The following is a 26,792-nucleotide window of genomic DNA, read 5'->3' as shown; positions in this document are numbered from 1 at the left end:
TTATCTCTTTTGTCAGAAACAAAAGACTTTCAGTCTATTTTTGAGTGAGTGGATCGCATACAGAGCAGAGAGTTAAATATCGAAGGCATATTTTGTTTCAGCAGGTCCTGAGGCAGTAAGAATCCCTCAGGAGCTAGACAGTACAAAATCCAAAAGTTGCAGAAGCTGCAGAATATTCATATGATATAGTCACTTTTAGCTCACTGAAATATAATCTTGCATTTTTGTTGCTTCATTTCTATTTAAAAAATTCATGTTAAATCGCATTTTTGACAACCCTGACATCTTACAAGGTAATCAGTTCAAGGTTGATTAAATGAAAGTCTGCAGGAAAGCTGATTCAACATGTCACTTCTTAAAACAAATAATATATAATATTGATCTCGACCTCTATTTCTGTGAGGATATAAAAGATAAGAGCATCTTTATAATAAAGGATTAGACATGCTACTGTATCTTTTAATTTTCCAGTAAAGGTGGATAACATAACCTCACAAATAATCAACATTTTAATCATGTCTATGTTGGAGAGATGGGGGAAGGTGCTATTATTCAGTAATATGGGATCCTTTGTGTAAGATTTACAGTTACTATCCAGCAACCCACTGAGTCCAGAAACACCCATACTGTTCCACTTTTCTTCACGAAGTGCCCAAAATGCATGATTTTCTTAAGTTTATTAATGTTTTAAGTGAAAATCTGCTTTTTGAAAATCCAAAAATCTTTAATATGTGTCTATCTGTGAAGAATTTTCAAACAGACAAGATGCTAAGTCAACTCCCAATTTTAAGTTCTTTAAGTAGAGAACACTATTTTCTGAATAATACAAACAAAAAAATAAAACAGCTGGTAATCATTCCATCTCATACCACATAGATAGTCAAATAATAAAATAAGATCTTTCCAGTGATCAGCAGAATCCCAATTACCCACCAGGGAGGTCACTTGACCTCATCCTGTTCCTCGTAGCAGTGAGAAATAGAGAAGAGTGTAATTTCATAATACTAGGGGAAAAAGGTATGATTCCGTCATTAAACAATAGACTTGACCAAAGCACTAAATGGAGAAAAGAAATATGACTCTATTTTTCAGTGGTTCTCATAGTAATAATGCACAATGATTTTGGATTGGACATTTCATTTACCTTTTTATTTATTGTATTGGAAACATACAGAGCTCCTTCACTCTTCCTAAATACTGACTTTCTTCTCCTATGCCTTATGGCATATTTTTAACATGATAGGACCTTAAAAATATTACATCTACAGCACAACTTCTCTAGCACTTTCATTAGTCAAATGTTTTTTATGGTGTGTGGGGGGAATTTATATTTGTTATGTCATTCTATATAAATAGAAAAATCAACCGATGATAATATTCCAAATAGTCAATAGGTTATTAGTACAAAGAAACAGAAATCACTGAGTAAGTTTTTTTTTCTACATTTAAAATATATATATATATATATATATATATATATATATTTTATTTAGTATAATATAAACGAGTATGATAACAACCATGATAAAATGCTCCTCGGCATGACAGTATTGATTTTGTCCAACATCAAGTTTATTTAAATTTCTGCTCAATTAATCCCTGTAATTAATCCCATGAACTATATCAATCCATGACTTGAGGGAGAAAAATACTTCTCTAGATCACATAAATCATTTCAATTACATTTTTGAGAAAACATTTTTAAAAAAGTAATCATATAGGGATTTAAAATAAAAGGCTCAGTTCATTTAAAAACTTTTTAATGGAATGTACTTGGTTTTGAAATGAATGCAAAAATAAGGTCTGGAACAGAAGCAGAGGCTAGTGGTGTTTTTCTCGCACGGTTTGCAGAACCATGAGCCAAATAAACCTCTTTTCTTCATAAATTACACAATCTCTGCTATTCCTTTATAGCAATACAAGGAAGAGTGCAAAGGGAAATGCCAGACTTTTTTGACAACCAGCTCTCATGGGAATTAAGAAATAACTCACATCCCCAGATTACCTGCAGGATGACAGCAAGCTGTTCATGAGGGATCCTCCCTGGTGACACAAACACTTCCCACTAGGCTATACCATCAACATTGGGAATTAAATTTCAAAATGAGGTTTCGGGGAACAAGCATCCAAACTATAGCATGTTACAATGGTTCCTGAAACTTAAAAGAAAAATCCAGAAGATGGTTTTATTAAATTTCTAGCAATTGAGTTGTATCAGTCAGCTATTGTCTGGTAATGCTACAAAATAAACATCTCCAAATTACAACAAGCATTTATCTTTTCCTTGCTCATGGGTCCACAGTTTGACTGGGCCAGTTACACTTTAGGCTATGGGGTTGGTTGGGCTGGCTCTGAGCTTTGTATTGAGTTCAAACTCTGTTCAGATCTCTCCACATCCACCTTAGATCAGCAGGTTCCTAGCATATGTAATTCTCAACACAGATGACAGAGTATAAGAACCAAGCATTACTATCATACTAGTCTTTAAGTAAAAAATAAATAAATAAATAACAGATGCACATTTGAAACCTCTACTTTGTTCCTATCCACTACTGTTACATTAGTCACAGAAAATCATATGACCTAGCACAATATCAACTGGCATGGCAGTATGCACAGTAGGAATAGAAGATAAATGAATACTTGCTGAAAAACAAATCCAAACTATCGAAATATTTTTCTAAGAAGAAAAATTGAACAGTGCTAATTTGTGATGAAAGGTCTGGTAACATAACATCTGAAAAGTATTCATACAATTTATGAAATAAGTATATTTTAGTGACCTAGTAAAGTATAGCTTTAATAAAATAATAAAAAAGGAGATTTCAGAGGTTATAGAGTGAATTCAAGGCAAAGAACTGTGAAATAAGCATAGACGAATGTTTCAAGACATTTGGGGCTGGGCACAGTGGCTCACTCCTGTAATATCAAAACTCTGGGAAATTGAGACAAGACAATCATTTGAAGCCAGGAGTTTGAGAACAGCCTGGGAAACAGCAAATATAGCAAGACTCCTTCTCTCTCTTTTTTTTTTTCTTTTTTGAGACGGAGTCTCGCTCTGTCGCCCAGGCTAGAGTGCAGTGGCCGGATCTCAGCTCACTGCAAGCTCCGCCTCCCGGGTTCACGCCATTCTCCTGCTTCAGCCTCCTGAGTTGCTGGGACTACAGGCGCCCGCCACCTCGCCCGGCTAGTTTTTTGTATTTTTAGTAGAGACAGGGTTTCACCGTGTTAGCCAGGATGGTCTCGAACTCCTGACCTCGTGATCCACCCGTCTCGGCCTCCCAAAGTGCTGGGATTACAGGCTTGAGCCACCGCGCCCGGCAGCAAGACTCCTTCTCTACAAATAAAAATAACAGGCTAGCCATAATGGCAAGTGCCTGTAGTGCCAGCTACTTGGGAAGGTGAGGTGGGAGGATTGCTTGAACTCAGGAGTTTGAGGTTATGGTGAGCTATTAATTATATTACTGCACTCCAGCAAGGGAGACAGAGCAAGATCCTGTCTCTTTTTTTTTTTTTTTTTTTTTTGAGACGGAGTCTCGCTCTGTTGCCCAGGCTGGAGTGCAGTGGCGCGATCTCGGCTCACTGCAAGCTCCGCCTCCCGGGTTTACGCCATTCTCCTGCCTCAGCCTCCCGAGTAGCTGGGACTACAGGCGCCCGCCATCTCGCCCGGCTAGTTTTTTGTATTTTTTAATAGAGACGGGGTTTCACCGTGTAGGCCAGGATGGTCTCGATCTCCTGACCTCGTGATCCACCCGTCTCGGCCTCCCAAAGTGCTGGGATTACAGGCTTGAGCCACCGCGCCCGGCCGATCCTGTCTCTTAAAAAAAGAAGAAGAGAAGTAAGAGTAAGGAGGAGGAGGAGAAGTAAAAACAAAGAAAGAAAGAAATTTGGCTACAAAAGAGAAGAAGGAGAAATGACCATAGTCATTAGTTGGGGGTGCAAAAGTTTAAGGAGGGTTTTCATTTGTTTAATTTCTTCTGCATCGTTTTTAAGATAAAGAGAATTAGCCAAGCATAAATCCTGACATCAGGAAGTCAATAGAGAGGGTAAGGTTTAAGATACAAGAAAGAAGTGAGAATGAATACAGTGAGGTCCCTAAAAATGTGAAGGGATATAACCCAGAACCCATGAGGAGAAAGAAGACTTAGACTGAAATTGACTTTACTTTTTCTCTGTAATAAATTGGTGGAAGAGATTTTGAAACTACAGTCTAGTAATTCTGAAAAGGGAAGAGAACAATGAAAGAAAAACATAGCTAGAAAAGTTAGTAGAGAAACATAACCCAAAAGTTTGAAGGTAGGAGAATTCTAAAATTGAGAGGGAAAGACTGAAATTTCAGGAGTAGAAACTTCTGAGCACAAGAGAAAATTTCTCTTCATGTTGTGGAAAGTTGAGATCCACAGCACTGGTAGAGGGATCAGAAATATGAAAGAGAAGAGCTTCCTCTCTCTGACAGGTTTAAAGGATAGCTGTAGAAATAGTGATGCTAAGGTGAAGCCGAATTTAACTAAGATATTGCACCTCAGAGTGATATTTTTGGTAATATAAGTATTAGTGTCTTCTTCTAGAATAGGTTCCAAAAGCATGTGGAGAAAGGCTGAATTTAAAATTCAAAAATAGAAATAACTAGCTTATGTGCGAATTATACTATGAAATCTAAAGAGATAAAATAATTGTTGAGAACAGTAAGATTGTCTCTACCTGTATATTTGCAAAAACCTACAAGAAATTCCTTGGTTTTCCAGTATTCTTTTTAGAAACAGAGGAAAATATGAACAAATAATATTTGTAAAAACAGTTGTAACACTGTTTTAAAGTCTGTACTCAAAAAATATCTTAAATGAATACAAGTCACTATATTCATATCTACCACCTTAGATCAGATATTAGATTTCCATATTCAGTGGAAATTTATCAGTACAGTTATATCTCATTTTATTGGACTTCACTTTATTGCACTTCACAGATATTACATTTGTTTACAAATTGAAGTTTTGTGGCAACCCCATGTCAAGTAAGTCTATTGGCATTACTTTTCCAACGGCATGAGCTCACTTCTTATCTCAGTGTCATCTTTTGGTAATTCTCACAATATTTCAAACTTTTTCTTTATTATTTTATCTGTTATGGTGATCTATGATCAGTGATCTTTGATTTTACTATTGTAATTGTTTTGGGGTGCCATGAGCTGCACCTATGTAAGACTTAATTGATACTTAATCAATAGGTGTTCTGATGGCTACACCAAGGGTAATGCCTGCATCTTCCTCCCTCTGCTCACGCCTTCTCATTCCTTCAGACAACAATATTGAAATTAGTTCAGATAACCCTACAATGGCCTCTAAGATTCATAAGATTTCATAAGATTTTAGCTGCCATAGATAGTGATTCTTCTGATGGTTCTGGTAAAAAGTCAAATAAAATGGCCTCCAAGTGTTCAATTGAAAGGAAGAGTCCCACGTCTCTCACTTTAAATTAAAAGCTAAAAATTGTTAAGATGAGTAAGGAAGTTATATGGAAAGCTAATAAAAAACATAGGGCTCCTGGCCAAATAGCTAAGTTGTGAATATAAAGGAAAAATTCTTGAAAAAATGTAAAAGTACTACATTAGTGTACACACAAATAAGAAAGACAAACAGACTTATTGCTGATAATGGAGAAAGTTTGAGTAGCCTAGATACAAAGTCAAACCACCCACAACATTCCCTTAAGCCAAAGCCTAATCCAGAGCAAAGCCCTGACTCTCTTCCATTCTATGAATGCTAAAAGAAGAGCTGGAAGCTAGCAGAGGTTGGTTCATGAGGTTTAAGGAAAGATGCCATTTGCATAACATAAAAATGTGAAGTGAAGTAGGAAGTGGTGATGTAAAATCTGCAGACAGTTTTTTAGCAGATCTAGCTAAGCTCAATGATGAAGGTGGCTACACTGAGCAACATAATTTTAATGTAAACAAAACAGTTTTATACTGGAAAAATATGCCATCTAGGACTTTCAGAGCTAAAAAGGAGACGTCAACACTTGGGTTCAAAATTTCAAGACAGGTTGACTTTCTTGTTAGTGGCTAATGTAGCTGCTGACTTTAATCTGAAGCCAATACTCATTTAACATTCTGAAAATTCTAGGGCACTTAAGAATTACACTAACTCTACTCTGCCTGTGCTCTGTAAATAGAACAACAAAGTCTGGATGTAGCACATCTGTTTACAGCATTGTTTACTAAATATTTTAAGCCCACTGTTGAGACTGACTGCTCCAAAAAAAAACAATCCTTTCAAAATATTACTGATCATTGACAATGCACCTGGTCACCCAAGAGCACTGGGGGAGATGTATGAAGAGACTGCTGTCATTTTCATGTCTGCCAACATAATGTCCATTCTGCAGCCATGAATCAAGGGGTAATTCTGACTTTCAAGTTTTGTTTTGTTTTGTTTTGTTTTTTTTTTTTTAGGAAATACCTTTCAAAAGATTTTAGCTGCCATAGATAGTAATTCCTCTGATGGATCTGGGAAAAAGTCAATTAAAAATATTTTGAAAAGAATTTACTATTTTAGATGCCATTAAGTACATTTGGGAGGAAGTAAAATCAAAACTATCAGTATTAACAGGAGTTTGAAAGAAGTTGAATTTGAAGAGTTCCATATTTCAGTGGAGAAAATAAATGCAAAAGTGGTAGAAATAGCAAGAGAAATAGAATTAGAAGTGGAGCTTGAAGATTTGACTGAATTGCTATAATCTCATGATAAAACTGTGACAGAAGAGGAGTTGCTTCTTATGGATGAAAGTGGTTTCTTGAGATAGAATCTACTCCTGTTGAAGATGCTGTGAACATTGTCAAAATGGCAAGTAAGGACTCAGAATATTATATAAATTCAGTGGATAAAGCAGTAGCAAGATTTGAGAGATCAATTCCAGTTTTGAAAGAAGTTCTGCTGTAGGTAAAGTGCTATAAAACAGCACTGCATGCTACAGATGAGTCAACTGATTTCACAAACTTCAGTGTCATCTTTTTAGAAATTGCCACAGCCACCCCAGCCTTTGACAACCACCACCCTAAATCAGTCCTCAGAAATCAGTGTTTAGTCAAGACCCTCTCCCAGCAAAAAGATTATGACTGGCTGAAGGCTCGGACAATTATTAGCATTTTTAGTAACAAAGTATTTTTTAATTAAGGTGTGTACATTTTCTTAGACATAATGCTATTGCACACTTAATAGACTACAGTATAGTGTAAACATCACTTTTATAAGCACTGCAATATCAAAAAATTTGTGTGACTCTCTTTATTGCAATACTGGCTTTATTGCAATGGTCTGGAATAAACCCACAAAAACTCCAAAGTATGCTCATAGCTTGCCAGAAACCCAATAGTTAATGAACAAATGTTAATAGAAAGTCTCAGTGGTACAATTTTGACTTCCAAAATAAAAGCATAGTATTTGTAATATACCATAATTTCTCTCCAATGTAAAATTCAATAAATGGAAAAAATGTAACTTCAAATTATATTCAAAATTCTAGATCATATAGTTTCTACTTGAGAGAAGTACCTAGGAATAAAAAGCCATTGGAAGAGTTAATATTATAAAATAAAGCATCAATTTTTGATAACAGTTACATAAAAATTACAGCAAGTAGCCTTTGCTCTTAGTTGTACATAAATTATGCTTCATTTTGCAGCCATGTTGAGAATTTGGTTGGCTAAAAATATCTTACATTAAAATTAGCAGTCTAGAAACCATCTTTCCAATGGCCACCCAAGAAACTGAAAACTCCACAATATTTTTTCTCCCTCATATTTTCCTCTTCATCTCACAATGAAACACTTTCTTTAGAGACAAATCAGTCACCCATTATCAGTCATCAAAAAACATATCTGGACAAGCACAGTAGATTAGAACATTTTGTGCACTGAAATACATTAGTATTTAACATGAAAGGAAAGGGATGCTCAGATTGGCTAGCAATGTTTGTAAAAAGCCATCCTTTGTTAGAAAAGAAGGAAGATGATAGAAATGAAAGAGGAAGCCTGTAATCCCAGCACTTTGGGAGGCCGAGGCGGGCAGATCATGAGGTCAGGAGATCGAGACCATCCTGGCTAACATGGTGAAACCCTGTCTCTACTAAAAAATAATTAAAAAAAAAAAAAACACTTGCTGGGCATGGTGGCGGGCGCCTGTAGTCCCAGCCACTCGGAAGGCTGAGGCAGGAGAAGTCCCAGCTACTCGGAAGGCTGAGGCAGGAGAATGCCGTGAACACGGGAGGCGGAGCTTGCAGTGAGCCAAGATTGCTCCACTGCACTCCAGCCTGGGCGACAGAGCCAGACTCCGTCTCAAAAAAAAAAAAAAAAAAAAAAAAAGAAAGAAAGAAAGAGGAAGAGGAGAAAAGCAGTGAACAGAATAAGATAAAGAAGTAATGGTGGTGATGCCTCTGGCATTGTGGTGATCCTTGAGGTATTTAAAAATTATTCTAGAGGCTTAATCTGAACAAGTGTTTGTGTATGTGTGTGTGTGTGTGTGTGCATGTGGCACGCGCACGCACGCGTCTTTATATATATGTTTTGTTGAAACACAAGCATTAACTCCATCTAGGTTGATCAAAATTTTTGTTTCTGGAATGTGCTCTGAGAAGCAATAGGGACACTGCTAGAAATGCAGATTCCTGGGTCCCATATCAGATCTACTAAGCCAGAATCTGTAGGGATGGGAGTCAGGATTCTGCCTTTTTAACAATCTCAGATAATTCTTATGAACTGTAAATACTGAGAACAGCCAGTGCCTTATAATATATCAGTTATACAGCATATATATTATCATGATCATAACTACCAATATGGAAGAAGTAGTGTGGGCATCTGCTAATAAATAGACAACCTTCCTCTGGGATTTTCAGAATATGAAATATTATTAGAAAATACCAGTTCTAAAATATTTTCTTTGTTTACTTTTAAAAACCCAAAACATTAATGTGTTTTGTGGGGTCCTATAAGTTTGAGGCAGTGTTCTAGGCACTGAAGATTCAAAATAAATATTGAAAAGACATATTCTCCACTCTTACAATCTAGTAAAGAAAGGGAGACATGGACAGAACTATGGATAATGAAGTGTTATAGAGGCTATGTCAGAAGTTTACACAAGGCACACTAGGAACACATGAGGGAGGTTTCAATCTGCCCAGGAGAAGTCAGGCCAGGAGAAGCTTCCTGGAAAATGTGGCATAGAGGAACCTTGAAAAATGAGCAGAAGTTTTCCAGATATAGAGTAAAGATACAGGCAAAGATTTCTCCCTGGTTAAAGCATCAAATGATATAGTTTGGATCTGTGTTGCCACCCAAATCTCATGTCAAATCATAATACCCAGTGTTGGAGTTATGACCTGGTGGGAGATGATTGGATCCTAGGGGTATATTTCTCATGAATGGTTTAGCGTCAACCCTTTGGTGCTCTTCTCAAGATAGTAAGCTCTTCTGAGATCTGGTTGTTTAAGTGTGTAGCACCTCCCCACCACTCTCTCTTGCTCCTGCTCCTGCCATGTAAGATGCCTGCTCCCTCTTTACCTTCCACCATGATTGGAAGCTACCTGAGGTCTCCTCAGAAGCAATGCCTGCATTATGCTTCCTGTACAGGCTGCAGAACCATGGGCCAGTTAAACTCCTTTTCTTTATAAATTACCCAGTCTCAGGTATTTTGTTATAGCAATGCAGGAATGGACAAACACAACACCTTAAAAAAATGTTACTTTTGCCCAGAATTCTAAAACCTATTATTAAACATTGGAAAAAAAAAACCAAAAAACTATGATCTGATGTAGATGGAAAAATTCTCTATTACTACCCATTATCAACAGTGCTTACCCCACCTCAAACACAAGGAAGTTTATGATAAATAAAGTATATAAGCATATGCAAACTGAGCAGAAGGCCTATGGCAAACATGAAGCAGAAGTAATTCATCAGAATTCAAATAGTAGTGTCAAGTCAAAGGACACTGCAAGCAATTGTGAAGGAAAATATTCTCTGGATGAAACAAAATCCTGAAGAAAAGGCTGACACATTTTAATTCCCTAACAAATCAAATAATAGGCAATCAGTAGCTTTGAGAAATACTACTGTTTTTGGACACTCACAAAAGGACCGGTATTGTCAATATACCTTGGCATGACTCTTCCCTGAACACTGAAGACACTAAAAAGAGACAGAAAGTAAAGAAGAAACAAAGAAGAAATTACACTTGCTATATATCAGTAAATCTTTGTGACTTCTCAATATATAATGTTATCAGAGTATCAGAAAATAGAGCGATTTTTATTGCAGGGATAAGCTTTTCATATGCTGAGCAATGATTCTCTGAGCACATTTCAGTATGACTAACATAATCATTTAGGTCAGTAGCAATGGCAATTTTTCCTCTTTACAACTAATCACTTTACCATTGTAAAAATAAATAAGACAAAAAAAAATTCTCAGTCTGGTGATGTGAGGCATGAGAAGTTACAGGGAATAGTATTTTACAGAAACCATCAGTTTAAAATATCTCCAAAATCCGAGTTTTACTGTACATCTTTTCCTTAGTGATTTAGTCATATTGTAAATGACTATTTCTTATACCCCCATAACAGATATGATTGTATACAAACAGGAAACCATACGTGTTTATAAAAATAAGCAAGGTAGTGTTCTAAGCTGTAGCTAGGGATGAAATCCTAAGTCTAGGACATCTGTGAATTTTTATGGCTTTTAAAAAGATATGTGTCTTAGCCAAAATCAAGAAAGAAGCTGTGAAATCAAAGAAGCTGTGAAAAAGATGAAGATGAAAAAATATGACTCTATGTTTAATTTTCTTTTCTTAACTACTCAAAGAGAGTTTTCATAACATACCTAACAGCAAGATCAAGTCAATAATAAAATTACTACTAGATCTTATTAAAAGATGATTTGGAGAGTATGGGCCTACCAATTTTTCAAAATTTCTTATCAAGTGAATGATCTACACATGCTGTTTCAAATCTAAACTTATTTTCTTTAACATTTTTGAAATTACAGTCCTTTCATATCTAGTATCTTTCTTTTACGTCATTAAATCCTAAAATAATTGTGAAATCTGATTAAATCACTGCCTTTCTTTGAACCATTGCTCCAAGAATAAGACACATACTTCAACACTTTAAAGAAACTTTCTTTTTCTGCTCTTCAGCCACATATCTTGCTACTGTACAATTTATACTATACCATATCTCTTTATTTGTTTCTGTTATTTGAACCAGTCACGCTGTTCTTTGCTTCCAGGTCTTTACTTGTCCTCTGCAAAGGACAAGAAGATGTTGGCTCTCCTTGGATCAAAGCACCCATTCGCAGTTTTGAACTACCTTTTTATCTATTTCACACACTTAGTTTAGAAGACTCTTGAAGGCAAGAAAAAGTCTCACTTAATCATTACTATATCTCCAGCCCCAATGCAATGTCTACCACATGGAAGATCTGTGTTTCTGTTCTCTTTCTCTCTTTCTCTCCCCGCCTCCTCTCACCAACAATATAAATGAAGGAAAGAAGGAAATACTATTCACATCACTTCTTTCCATTTCTAGCTAGCAGAAGAGACTACTTTGTAGATTATTCATAAGAAACAGGCTCCTTTTCATGTCTAGAAACTCTTCTCACTGAAGATCAAGCAGCTCTGAGAGGGTCATAAATAGGTCAGTGAGAAACAGGCACCTGCCTAAGTAGCCTAATTACCTAAATCGAACCTGGAAAACAATCAGATGAGAGCAATACAGCAAACTTAACTTCCATATCTATTTTCACAACTTCAGAAAATGAAGGCACTCAAAGTAAGAGGAACTGAGTAAATTTTCCAAAATTAAGTATCTACTAAGTGCCAGAATGTAGATTTAAATCTTTATCCATTGAAAAGCTGTAATACTAAAAATAATAATGAAAGCAGGGGAGTTTTGGTTTGAATTTTATAAAACAGCTTAGGATCCACTTAAATAAACTGAAATATTTTACAAGTCCAAAAATAACTGAAATATTTTTATACAAAATACCAAAATTTAGTCTATAGGGAAATACCAATTTTTATGTTTTATGATCTCTTTAGCACACAGCTATGCTTCATTTATATTATTTTTTCAGTAATAATTTGATTTGGAAATACAAAATCCAAAGGTATTTGAAAGACTGAAAGTACTAGGGAGAATATGCAAAAGCAGACATCCTTATTCATATTTCTAGGATTATATATAAATCACTATAGTCTTTAAAGGGCAACTTGGAAATATCAATAATCTGTAAATATAAATAATATATATAATATATTATATAAAATATAATATATGCATTATATAATATATAATAATCTGTTATATATATACATATATATATATACACCTCTTGACTAGCAAGAAATGTCTTAGAAAAATATTCCCAGGAATATACAAAACTACACACAGACTAATGTTTTGTAGCACTCTTTTAAAACACACTGGAAACATTACCCAAAGTTCCAACAGTGAGACAAATAAATTGTGTTTTATGCAAAGGGATACTATGCAAGTACTGAAAAGAATGTGTCGGCACTGTAACATGTGGAAAGAAAAAGTTGTCCAAAATAAAAGGAAGTGGCAGAACACCATATATAGTATAATTCAATTTTGGGCCAGGCATAGTGACTCACACCTGTATTTCCAGCAGTGTGGGAGGCCAACGCGGGTGGATCACCTGAGGTCAAGAGTTGGTGACCAGCCTGGCCAACATGGTGAAAACCCGCCTCTATTAAAAATACAAAGAATTAGCTGAGTGTGGTGGCAGGCTCCTGTTATCCCAGCTACTCAGGAGGCTGAAGCAGGATAATCACTTGAACCTGCGAGGCGGAGGTTGTGGTGAGCCAAGATCGCACCATTGCACTCCAGCCTGGGCAACAAGAGTGAAACTCCATCTCAAAGAGAAAAAAGAAAAACAATGTCTAACAAATTTGAAAACATGCATAGGAGAACTATCAGTAATAACACAAAACTGGAAACAACCCAGGTATTCAACAACAGAATAAATACGTATAATTTGGGAGCATTCATTCAATGGAATTCTACAGCACAATGAAAATAAATTATTGCTACATGCAAGAATATTGACACAGCTCACAAAAAATTTTGAACAAAAGGAATCTGGGCCAGGCATGATGGCTCATGCCTGTAATCCCAGTACTTTGGGAGGCTGAGCAGGGAGGATCATTTGAGGCCAGGAGTCTGAGAACAGACTGGGCAACAGAGCAAGACCCTGTCTCTGGGGAAAAAAAAAAAAAATCTGATACAAAAATGCATACTTCATGATTCCACTTATATAAATTTCAAAAACAGACAGAACTATTCTACAGTCTTATTAGTCAGAAGCTACATTTGGAGAAGAGTAAGGCAATAGTGATTAAGTGGGGCTGGAAGAGGGGTACCTGGGTGCTGACAAAATTCTTTCTTCTGAGTTGAGTGTTGATTTCATAGGTATGAATACTTTGTCATAGCTCATTGAGCCAAATGTTTTCTGTATTTCTGCTATTCTTTAATTAAAAAGGGAAGAGGAAAGAATGTAATAATACAGTGTTTTACTGAAAATTGATGTCTTAGGTTCATTACCACTCAACTTGTACATAAACCAAAATTTGAAAATAACATTTTTCGAGAAAGCAGGTTAATTTTCAAGTAATCTGAAAATTGTTATGCTCTCCAAAATAATATAAATAGACCAAAAGAAAAATAAAGTCAATCCATTAGGCATTTACAAATATTTTAAATTAAATTATATGCATTTAATATATAAAAATAATTTACAAAGGAAAGTTTTATCTGCTATAAAATTCTGTCACAGTAAACAGCTTGAGTTTCAAGCTACAATATCATAAATATTGTTTATAATATTCATCGCATCTGTTATAGTTAGCATATCTGTACTTTTAGTAACCATGACAATTAAATACTATCAGATTAGAAGCCTTAGGAGAGAATTACTGTTTATCGTTTGCGATGTTAGAAAGCAAAATTAGGGTAGAAATGCATAAAAACTTCTGGTGCTTGCGTCAAAATTCTAATGATTGGCCCATTAGAGGCATATTTAAATGACACATTGTAATGGTCCAATTCATGCTTGGGAATCTGCACCATGTAAATTATTGTCGTAAAAGATATTAATAAGATATTCATAAATAAAACATATGCAAATTTAGAATGATTTAATTCTTTGTATTAATACTAAATTTATTTAAGGGTCCAGGGATAGAATAGCAGAGTTTTAAACTGTGACTCACAAAATACTAAAACCAGCTATCATGAACCCTGGGTTGGTGCTGAATAACACAGTAATTAAAAACTCGGGCTTCAGAGTCAGACAATCTGGGTGTGAATTCTAGCCTCTGCATGCATTAACTTTTTAATAACTAACTTTCCTGATCTGCAAAATTGGAATAATAAACTTTAAAAAACCTTTTCACTGGTTTTGCAAAGTGTTAAGATGGTCATGTGCAACACAGTTTTTTAAATGCCCAACACAGAGTGAGTACTCAATAAGTGATTGTTAATAACTGAGGTACAATTATAGAGAAGACATTTGCACAAGTAAAATTTGAAAAATCAATCTTATACCTCGGTGTTTATAATTTTCAAACTGGGATAGATCACCGTTCTAACTAAGTACCCATCTATTTTTCATAAATTTCTTTTTCAACGCTCGCACTATTTTCTAAAAAACGCATTTGACCCCTCTGGTTCTCCAACATTACACTGAATATACGCTAAGCCAAAAACTGAAGACTAAAGTTGAACATTGTCTACTAAATTAAGAAAATCTGGAATTTTTTTTTTTTTTTTTTTTTTTTTTTAGACGGAGTCTCACCGTCGCCCAGGCTGGAGTGCAACGGCTCGATCTCAGCTCCCTGCAACCTCCGCCTCCCAGGTTCAAAAGATTCTCCTGCCTCAGCCTCCTGAGTAGCTGGGATTACAGGTATGCGCCACCACGCACAGCTAATTTTTGTATTTTTAGTAGAGATGGGGTTTCACCACGTTGGCCAGGCTGGTCTCAAATTCCTGACCTCGTGATCTGCCCACCTCGTCCTCCCAAAGTGCTGGGATTACAGGCATGAGCCACCATGCCTGGCTGAAAAAAAAATTTTAATAACTCAAGTTAAAAAAAAAAAAGATAAGGGAAAGAGCATTGTACTTGTCACCTAATATAAAAAGAGACATACTTCAAAACAAACAAACTGAAAAGGGTAATATGGTGTGTGTGTGGGGAGGGGGGTGTGTGTGTGTTCTAAATGAGCGAGTAACTATAAGACTTAAAGATATGTCTAAAGCAAAATGTTCTGTCAGTTGGTTTCTTCTCAGATTACTAAAAATCAAAGCAAAAACCCTATATAGGTATAATGTAATACATTTTTACTAGGACATTAAGGGGATTATTATTATCAAGATTGCTGTCCTTAACCTAGACAAAATGATGCCAGTCATCTCTCAGTGAAATGTTCTGGGCCAAGCATAACACATAGGACACTCAACTATGAGCCAGATCATCTTACTTTTCCAGATATACCACTAACATGTAACCTTGGGCAAATTACTTACTTCTCTGAGCTTATTTTTTTTATCTATAAATGTGGATAACCATGACGTTGAATCTAACTTTCAAGACTGTTACGAAGGATCAAATAAGGCAACACATGTGACCATACTTTGTGATCTACCAAAGATGACACCAGTGGAAGACCTTCTATTAAATAAAGAAAAGTGAAATTAACTTTGCCGTTATTTAATTCCTACACAGCTAAATTTATACATCTACATTATCCATGTAACTATACATTCCTCTTTCCTTTTAAAATGCAGAATTATTTAAAAGATATTTATTGACTGATTTAGCAATTTGGAATTATTGGCTGTCCTAGGCATGCTTTTCATTACAAAATACTTCATTAAAAAAAAAAAAAAAAGAATCTCCTTTATTTATCCTGTATAAATTAACAAAACCAGGAAGTTAATTTTTGACATATTTTGAAGATTGATATAATTTTTAGTTTGTATTGATTGGTTTCCAGGGTAAAGATATGGATCTTTTCATTTGTTGAAATCCTAAAAACTAATTTAGTCTTAACCTTCTTTTATTCATTTCTTCAGAAAATGTTTATTAAGTTTCAACTATATGTCAGGTCCTCTATCAGACACAAAGAAAAATAACATATGGCCTTTATCCTCCAGGACTTACAGTGAGGGCAAGAGACAAGTAAACAATCAGTACAATGTAGTATGGTAAGTGACATGGCAAGGATATCCACAGGTTACTATGGGAGTCAAAATTTAAGACTGAGACTTCAGGGAAGTCCTCCAAGAAATGGTGGCACCTGATCCAAGGCATGAAAAGGTTAGGTCAGTTAAAAAGCAGACAAGAAAACAGGTTATTTATGGGAGAGAGTAGAACATGGGGAACATTGGGAGGGTGTTGGGAGAAAAGAGAAAACAAGATGCATTAGGAGAAGGCAAACAGTTCAGTTGATTGACATTGTGGGAGACTGGAGATGGGAGAAATTTGATTAACGAGAAAATGAATCTAGAGAAGTTACCAGGTACTATTTAATAAAGGACTTCAGGTGCAATGCAAAAGACTTCAGACATCTTATTAATACAACAAAAGGGGAACTTACTCAAAAAATTTTCAGCAGAGGAAGCATACGATGAGATTGACTTTAGAAAGACAACTGTGGTTATGACATATAGAATGTACTCAGGAAAAGGCGACTATGAGAGAGGAGAATGAAATAGGGACTTCAAACTCTGAATATCTGTTTTTTACACAGAAAACAAAGTTGTAAAAAAATTTAAGTGGCTGGCCTCATGGCCGGGCGCGGTGGTTAACGCCTGTAATCCCAGCACTTTGGGAGGCCAAGGAGGGAGGATCATGAGGTTAGGGGATCGAGACCATCCTGGCTGACACGCTGAAACCCCGTCTCTACTTAAAACACACACACACACACACACACACACACACACACACACACACACACATACACACACAAAAAATTAGCCAGGCATGGTGGCGGACACCTGTAGTCCCAGCTATTCAGGAGGCTGAGGCAGGAGAATGGCGTGAACCCAGGAGGCAAAGCTTGCAGTGAGCCGAGATCATGCTACTGCACTCCAGCCTGGGCAACACAGCGAGACTCTGCCTCAAAAAATAAATAAATAAATAAATAAGTGGCCAGCCTCAAAGCACACTGCTAGTAACTGACTGAGCTAGGTTTCATGCAAAGTTCTGCATAACTCTTAACACCTATGCACTGAAGAACCAGGCAACCTGCGTCTCATAATAGAAACTAATGCAACCAGCACTAAGCATTTAGAGTGGTAACAAAACAGGGAAGGAAAAGTAATGACATGCTCAGGTCTACACCATCAAAATCAAGTACAGGGGTGAGCAATTATCTAGTGAATTAAGGACCATATGGATAATCCTGGCAGAAGCAGATTTAGTGCCTGAGTCATTCAGATAATTGTGCAAACAAAGTGCCCTGCTCTGGCTGAGTAACCTGGCCATTAATATCTTCCATAGTGCATTCTGCCCTGTGGCTCTTTTGAAATGAACAGTAGTAGCTCAGAAAGAATTAAGGTACTATTCACTTCATGGGGAGCTGCCTAAAGAATAATGGAATCTTAATAGACTGAGTGAATTTTATGTGTCCCCAGGAGCCATTTCGCACTGGGATATACATATGATATACATAAGCCAGATTCTGCTTCAAAGGAGGAAAGAAGTTCAGCAATAGCACCATCATATGTTGCTTTTATATTCAATTCTCCGTTGAGTGGCAGAAAGTTTTCTGAACCTGAAAGCTACAAAGAGACAATACTGCAAATAGATTTATAAACTACAGTAAGGCTATACATTTCTCTGTGTTAGAAAGCATTTTTTAAAATGCAAAGAACAAGGTGAGGAAAATTTTTGCAGCATACCACAGATTTCCTATTACATGAGAAAATATGAACACTCCAATGAAATTCACAAAATAAGAAATACAAAGAACCAATAAATATAATAACATTTTTGAACTTATCCAAAATCATATGAACAATAACTCAGAAGAAAACTAGATACATAATTTATACTGTCAAAATGATCCCAATTTTTAAAAATAGTACCAAGTGTTAATGAGAGTATGGCCAAACTGGTACAACCACTGGTGGAGTATAAATCTGTGCTTACATTTTGGGGGAAGCAATTTGGCAGTAAGTGTTACGAAGTTAAAAATATTTACACTTTTGCCTGGGTAACTTCTAAGAAGCTATCATAAGGAAATGGTCAGAAATGCAAATATTAATATAATAAAGGTTCATTTTCATGACTGTGCAAAACTGAAAACAATCTAAAGATCTATTACAGAATATTGGCAGCCAAAAAAAAAAAAAAAAGGCTAGTAAGAATATTAAATGAAATGAATAAATGTTTATGGTATATTAAGTTTAAAAAGTTAACAAAAGTTAATGTTCACTATAAACTCAAATCTATAATTGAAAAATACCTATTTATATTAATAGAAGTAAGACTGGAAGATTGAAATAGGATCTCTTTGTTTTGTGGAATTTGGTGGATTTTTCTTTATTCCCAGTATTTCTTTAATGTTTCTAGATGTCCTTATGATAATAAAGTACTATTTTCAATGTGATATTAAATAGACTTTTGAATGTAACTTTACACAGTAGGTCATTCATATTATTGAAGTGAAATAATGCCCCATCCTCCTGCTGCTACATTTCCAAGATCACGCAACTAATCAGTCCTATTGTCAGGAGTTGAACCTGAGTCTCCTGCTCCAAAGTCAGTGCTCTTTAAGATTTGAACTAAAGTACAGTCAAAGTTTCAAAGGAAAATAGAAGCATTAATGAAAATTGAAAGCACATTATACCAACAATACATGGCATCTTAGATTAAAGCAGATAGACTTATATATTGGAAGACTTGATAACATGCCTACTGCACTCATCCAGGCATGGAATGCCAGTATGAAACTAGTGCTGGAATAAGCAGAGAAAGATACAAATTAGAGTTGAAAATAAAAATGAATTAATTACTGACTATACAGTGAACACTTGGACTAGAGGAAAGAAAGTCATAAAAAGTAACTAACAGGGTGGGCGCAGTGGCTCACGCCTGTAATCCCAGCACTTTGGGAGGCCGAGACAGGCGGATCATGAGGTCAGGAGATCAAGACCATCTTGGTGAACACGGTGAAACCCCGTCTCTACTAAAAATACATAAAAATTAGCTGGGCGTGGTGGTGGGCACCTGTAGTCCCAGCTTCTCGGGAGACTGAGGCAGGAGAATGGCGTGAACCAGGAAGGCGAGGGAGCTTGCAGTGAGCAGAGATCGCGGCACTGCACTCCAGCCTGGGTGACAGAGAGAGACTCCATCTCATAAAAAAAAAAAAAAAAAAAAGCCTGTAAAGTTGTAATCTCCATTGATAAAAGCCAGTTTATGAATGATGCCTATCGATGGGGAAAAAGGAAAACCAGTTTTCATCTTGTACATTACAATTGCTATAAACAGCACTGCTATTATTAATAGCTATTCTTTAAGAGTAATTACCATGGGCCAAACCCTATTTTGAATGTTTAACATGCATTATCTTACTTAATATTTTAAAAATCACAAAATCCTCTCATGTAAATGCTATGATAATCCCCAATTGACTTGCTGATATTCGCTTAACTGCATCGTGATACCTAAATATTAACACCTGCAGGCTTCCTCCCAAAGCCTGTAGGGTAAGTGTAAAGGAAATGGCTAATGGGAGGAAGATTAGGAATGGAAATGCAGAAGGAGAACTTTATTTTCAGTAAGATAAATTGTCATCAATTTGGGGGATTTGCTTGAAAGCTAGAAGTAGAAAGAGAAGATAAGAGGGAGACAAAGGAAAGTCAGAAAAATTAAGGAAAACGTATGGTATCAGAGCATTGTAGTGTCAAGGAGCAAAATTTCAAGAAGAAGATGGACAATATGGAAAATGGAACGTCAGAATAGAACAATGAATAATACACCAATAAAAAAGAAAACAAACATTGGAATTGAGGAGGAGGAGCTTACTGGTGAGTTAGAATAGGTTGTGGGATATGATAGAAACCGTGGCCAATTTGCATGTAGAAATAGATGGAAATTGTAGGATTGGTTGATGTTTTTGAAATAAGGCAATTACAGAGCATATTTTGTATACCGAAATATAAATTGTCTATTTCAGCTCTTTCTAGTTGGTCTCAAGGGACACAAGATACAAGAGAATACATAGAACCAGTACATAGTCATAACCAGTACATAGTCATAACCCCTACTGGAAAACCGAATCATTCTATGGAAGGATATAGAAACACTTTATGTCATCCATTACTCCTCATGGAGAGGATCATAAAGCCAGAGGAAGTTTCCTCCCAATACATAGCCTTCTACCAAAAAATTATCCCCAAATCATTGCAGCACCCATCTAGCTTCTTACGATGATGCTTCCTGAACAAGAATCTTTAAGGCTACTTACTATAGGACTGTGTTCAATGTGGTGGGGTATACAAAAAGATTATAAGCATAGTCTTTTTCTGCAAAGTACTTCCTAATTAGAAAACAAATCAGACATACAAATGAGGATTAAGCAACAAAATAAGACTAAGCACGATTAAGTTTCCAAGTGAAAATAGTCTACTAGAGAGTCTGAAGAGGAGTGATTGTTTTGTTAGAACCCTGAATTTTAAAATGCATTTAGCTGATACATACCAATGTATCAACCAATGTACAATACAATAATTATGTATTGTTATAATTACCAGTAGTAGCTCTATTTATTAATGACCCACTATGTGCCCATCCCCATGACAGAAACATGCATACTTTTTTATGACCCTCATAGCAACCTGAAAATTAAATGCTATAAAATTCCTTTTGAAGACAAGGAAACAGATTCTCAGAGTTTAATGAACTTGCTCCAAATCAGATCATTAGGAAGTTGCAGAGCAAAATTAAAAGCCAGCTCGCCTGTGATGGTAACTTGGTAGATTAAATCATTTATCTTCAAAATGACTTGGCAAGTTAGAATTTTGTTCTTAAAACACAGAATTAATTTTTGTAGGGATACATGTCAGGCTAGAACTGAATAAACTTGGTTTATATTGGTTTTTTTTTTGTTTTGTTTTGTTTTGTTTGTTTTTTTTTTTTGTTTGTTTGTTTGTTTGTTTTGAGACAGAGTCTCGCTCTGTCGCCCAGGCTGGAGTGCAGTGGCCGGATCTCAGCTCACTGCAAGCTCCGCCTCCCGGGCTCACGCCATTCTCCTGCCTCAGCCTCCCGAGTAGCTGGGACTACAGGCGCCTGCCACCTCGCCCGGCTAGTTTTTTGTAGTTTTTAGTAGAGACAGGGTTTCACCGTGTTAGCCAGGATGGTCTCGATCTCCTGACCTCGTGATCCGCCCGTCTCGGCCTCCCAAAGTGCTGGGATTACAGGCTTGAGCCACCGCGCCCGGCCTTATATTGTTTCTGGTATCATCTTTGACCACATTTTGTTACCAGGACCAAAAATCCTGGGAAGCTAAAAAGTATTCTATTTGAGGGGAAACTGCTATGCAGTAAAATTACACAGCAGGTTGTTGGAATATTCGAGTTTTCAGAAGACTTTAAACCAATCACTTGTGTCCTCTGAATCTTAGTTTCTTCATCTGTGAAAATGGAAAGGTTGTCATCAGGAATAAATAATTTTGGGGAATGGCAAAGATAAATTCACATACATCAATCTATAAAAGAAAGTCCACGTAGTACAAATAGATGTGAAATGAAAAAGCAGTATAAATTTAAATATCAGGTCCACAAGTAAAATCTGTACAAAGAAATACATCACATCTACACCCGCAAGGGTTCTAACAGTTCCTTAGTCCTGGAAAGTGGGTGGATCCATTCCCAGATCCCCAAATGCTGTTAGCTATAAGTTATCACTCAAATAAATTTACTACCAAATAACCAAACCATTATGCCGAGTCTAATAAAATATCCCAGATATGGCATGTATTAATTTGATTTGTGTTAAACTTCGGGCTGGTAAGGTTCATATGTACACTTAGAAAACTGAAAAATGAAGCGAAATGGATGAAATCATATGCGCATATAAGAATGTTTTCAAAATACTGAAATATTGAAAACATGAAATATGACATATTGAAAACATGAAATATGAAATATTGATCTTTACGTGAGTTACAAAAACATTATTTCACGCAGGCTTTCAGCAGTCTGAATGCTTCTCCGGCTGTTTCCCCAATGGAGAATTGGATTCCCTTTTGCCCCTCCCACTCAGTGCTTCCAGATTGCTTGAGAAGGCCAAGGCAGCCGGCTCAGCAGCAGGGAAGCCGGGCTGGGTATGCAGGAGCTATATATAGCTCCACCTTGGAGATGTGCACACACAAACACACGTACGAATACCCATGCCCGGTCTGGCATGAAAATAAATAAATAAATAAATAAGGAAAGGTCACAGCTATCCCCTCTTCCTCCTTCCCATCATCCCAATTTTTCAGGAATTTTCCAAACAAGGTGTCATCAGTCCCAGAGGATGATGCAGTGTCGGATTTCTCTGCAATTCTTCTGCCTACTGCTCCCAGCAATCTGACTCCTGCAGGAACCGGCACTGGGCCAACACCTACTACCCAGATGCGGTCACCCTGCGAGGCAGCCTCGCAGCCGCTCGGAGCTCATCCGGGCATAATCACTTGACTCCCTGGGAATCCCTGAAGCCAAACCCACATTTCAGAAACTAGGTGTGAAGGTGGTTCCGGTAGACAGCGCCAGGCTAGGAGGGAAGGGGCAGTGGCTCCGCTGTCTCTCCCTCCCGCCTGCGGCAGATCGTGGAGAAGGGCCGGTGCCTTCTCAACGGAGATGTGATTAATCGGAACGTGCCCTTCGAGTTGCAGGGATTGTTCCCCACCCCCATCTCCTGAAGGGAGCTAGATCTTAACAGAGGGGCCAGGGGACAAACAAGTCCCTTCTTCCCCTCTCCGCAACCGCTCCCAGGTTTTCGGGGATGCGCTAGCCAGGCGCCCAGGTGGGATGGGGAAGATCAGCAGGTGCGGGCCGGCGTCAGGAGCGAAAGATCTGCGCGCCCCGGGCTGCCGACCTCTCTGCTTCCCCACCCCTCCCCTGCCGAGGCGATATGGCATCCCTGGGGCGAGTTCCTGGCGCTGGCGGCGGTGGCAGCCTCCTAGAGGAAAGTTGACGAGACACAGACCCCGGGCTCGGAGCCCTCTCCTAGGGTACTGCCGTCCTGCCCTGTCCGGCACCCCGGGGCTCCGGCATCCCGCACCCCTGCTTCCCGGCACCCCAGCCACCTCCTCCCCAGTCCTTCCCGCGCCGTACTTCACGGCGAGAGCTGCAGCGTCCACCAGAGATGTGGGGGTGACGAGGGCGGGGCGGGGCTGGGGGAAGGGAAGCAACGGCATGGAAATGCGCATTCTTTATTTTATCTGCAAAGAAGGAAAAGTCCAGCTTCCTACCTTTTCCCTGCTCCTGCTCGCCTTGGTGCGGCACAGCTGGACCATACCCTACAGGTTTCCCACTTCCGCGGCAAACACCTGGGAGTGCATCTCCCCACCCGCGCCCCTCCTCGCCTCGGCGGAGCCCACCCTGGCTACTTGACAGCAGAAGCCCGGCCTTTTAGGGCGGTTATTGGGGCAGCGGGGAAAGTGGGGCGGGGACCGCAGGGAAAGCCGATTCTCTGATTGGACAACAGGGATATCACTCTCACCCCCAGGACCGGCGCAGGCTGCAGACTTGGGTAGCTGCTAAACCCAACTGCAAAGGTTCTCTGCAGTGCCTGAAACCCAAACCTGCTGCTACCGGATCAAGGATCCTTCGCTGGAGAGAAACTGGTTTGATGACTTGTCATCTGAGGCCCCAAGAGGGAGGGATGGGCCAGGCATAACTAGACACCCAGCACTTTCCTGAGCTTCCCTGAAGGGACCATCTGCTCCGGGAGATTTGTCAGGCGAAAATATCAGGGCAGCGCCTCATAGAGAAGAATGAGCTTCGATTAGGAAATAATAAAATACTTATGTGGGACAAAATACACACACACACATACACACAGGAAAATAAAACGATGTGAGGATTCTTTTTTAAGTTTCCATTTTTACCCAGATGTAACATGGCAGTTTTTCTTGAGAAAAGACTGAATTGCTTAGCCTGTAATGCAGAAGACCCCCAAATATCCCCTGGTAAAAACAGTGTTTTAAATAGGGAAGCACTGCATAATAACCTGTCAAGAAAGTGTAAAAGAAATTAAGGTCAAACTGCATGAGCGTTTTGCTTTGGGGCAGTTCAGTTGGTGGCAAAAGTCTTAAAATAATCACCATCAGACTGATTGATAACCAATCTGTTGCTTTTCTACTGATATTAGTTCATCATTTCTTTGGTACTCAAACACTGAGAGGATGTTTATGCTCCCCAAACCTAAGTGATCCCAAGCCTGCCTTTTACGTGAAGGAGACAGGGTAGAATAACTTTGCGTTCAAATGCCATCTCCTCCATTTATTCAGGTGGAATCTGGAAATTACGGAATTCAAAAGACTCCTTAAATGAAGGAACATGCTAGAACTACCACAAGTAAAACTGGGGGTCTAGGGTGTCTTAGTACATAGTACCATGTGAGGAATCAAGTTGCCTTCTGCCTGCAAATAGCCACATTCTTCTTCTATCTAAATTAAGTAGCCATCTTAAGTGCTAAGCATGAGACACAACTCTCATTCTCAAAGAGCTTATGATAGGCCTGGGGCACTGGATAACTGTTAGAAGATGACATTGCTATTAATAAATGTAGACTCTCTACTTAGTGGTTATGGTTGTTATTACTATCATCAGGTAAGGCTTTTCATAATGTTTTCTTCATAATACTGAAGGAATCTGATTAACGCATTTGAAGGTGGGGGCCAGGCAAGGTGGCTCACGCCTGTAATCCCAGCACTTTGGGAGGCCAAAGCAGGCGGATAACGAAGTCAGGAGATCGAGACCAGTCTGGCTAACACGGTGAAACCCCGTCTGTACTGAAAAAAAAAAAAAAAAAAAAAAAATTAGCCTGGTGTAGTGGTGGGCGCCTGTAGTCCCAGCTACTCGAGAGGTTGAGGCAGGAGAATGGCGTGAACCCGGGAAGCAGAGCTTGCAGTGAGCCGAGATTGTGCCACTGCACTCCAGCCTGGGTGACAGAGCGAGACTCCGTCTCAAAAAATATAAAATAAAATAAAATAAAGCATTTGAAGGTGGGAAGGGACCCTGGAGAAGATTTACAGTGAACAAATAGATATGAGTTGTATGGTGACAACCATTTTAACACTGAATGGAAATGACTAAATATGCCATGGCAAATTTCAGAAGCCCTGTGTCATTTCTTACACAATACTCCTATTAGTCATGTACCTTTGTCCCAGGTACTCACACCAGTTATTCCAGTGGATTGGCCAAATCATTCATGAATTACTGAGCACTTTTTCAGTGCCATATCCTGTGTTAGGTGCTACAGAACTAAAGCAGAATAGTATATTGAACACGTTAAAGACGATCTCAGGAAGCAATTACAATAGCAATATTTCTTAGGAATGTGTGTTTGCAACACGAACATCTTTTGATGCCTAAGCATAAATTATTTTGAGTCAAAATGAGCTTCAACATACTCTCCTCTAGAGGTAATCGGAGGAGAAGAAAAAGTATCAAAGAAAATACCTAAATATTGAAGATGACACAATAATTGAAATAGGTAATGAAAAGAAAACTAAAGAAATCTCTGCTATCTGCATTCTTTCATTGCTTCACTCATTCATTCCTTCAGCAAATATTACTATTATAAGTATAATGATGAATAAAATAGACAAGATCTCATGGAACACATTCTTTATTATTCAAGCAGACAGTGTTACTTTGTGCATTTACTGTGATCTAATTAGCAGCTTTGTGTGTACATGCACACACAACTCTAGAACAGTATTAGGATAATTTCTCTCTGGATCAGGCGTCTCACACATTTTCAAGTAAAACAGAGCGTTTTCAGGTTATTGCTTATTATCTCACAGAGAAAAACCTGTGAATACAAATGAATATATCGAAGGTATCTGCTACAGAACATTTTAGATTTTCCAAATCACTTTCAGATAAAATCTCCCTCTGTGTTCTAAAATAAGCAGGAGAGTCATCATTAGTCGCATTTCACAATGAGGAAATTGAGTAACCAAAGAGAAATGTGGTCCTTCAAAAACAAAGGTAATACAATATTATAGGTGTGTATATAATGTTTGGCATATTGCAGACATCTAATATGTATTTGTTGACAAATATATGGTTTCTAAAACATGAAAGTTTGAAGGATCTTAGAAATTATTGAATTCCTTGTAATGCCAGCACTTTGGGAGGCCGAGGCAGGCGGATCACCGGAGGTTGGGAGTTCGAGACCAGCCTAACCAACATGAAGAAACCCTTTCTCTACTAAAAATACAAAATTAGCTGGGCGTGGTGGTGCATGCCTGTGATCCCAGCTACTCAGGAGGCTGTGGCAGGAGAATAGCTTGAACCTGGGAGGCAGAGGTTGCGGTGAGCCGAGATTGTGCCATTGCACTTCAGCCTGGGCAGCAACAAGAGCAAAACTCTGTCTCAAAAAAAAAAAGAAGATGAAGAAGAAGAAGAAAGAAGAGGAAAAGGAATAGGAGAAAGAGAAGGTGAAGGAGAAGAAGAAGAGGAGGAGGAGGAGGAGGAAAGAAAGAAATTAT

At 37.9% G+C, this 26,792-nt stretch overlaps 1 protein-coding gene across 2 annotated transcripts in view; it reads right to left on the bottom strand.

Moving 5' to 3' along the window:
* CNTN1 (contactin 1) overlaps positions 1–23,691 on the bottom strand; it is a 428,408-nt gene extending 404,717 nt beyond the window's left edge. Inside the window, exon 1 of one of the 2 annotated variants that reach the window (XM_023182834.2) lies at positions 23,538–23,691. The gene's annotated coding sequence lies outside the window, so the exon portion shown is untranslated. The remainder of the gene's footprint in view (positions 1–23,537) is intronic. The other variant, XM_023182837.1, reaches the window with a different exon arrangement.
* Between the last annotated feature and the right edge of the window lie 3,101 nt (positions 23,692–26,792).

The sequence above is a fragment of the Piliocolobus tephrosceles genome, chromosome 10, assembly GCF_002776525.5.
Source record: "Piliocolobus tephrosceles isolate RC106 chromosome 10, ASM277652v3, whole genome shotgun sequence".
Taxonomy (NCBI): domain Eukaryota; kingdom Metazoa; phylum Chordata; class Mammalia; order Primates; family Cercopithecidae; genus Piliocolobus; species Piliocolobus tephrosceles.
The sequence above is the reverse complement of the archived record's forward strand: the minus strand, read 5'-3'. Positions and strand labels throughout refer to the sequence as shown.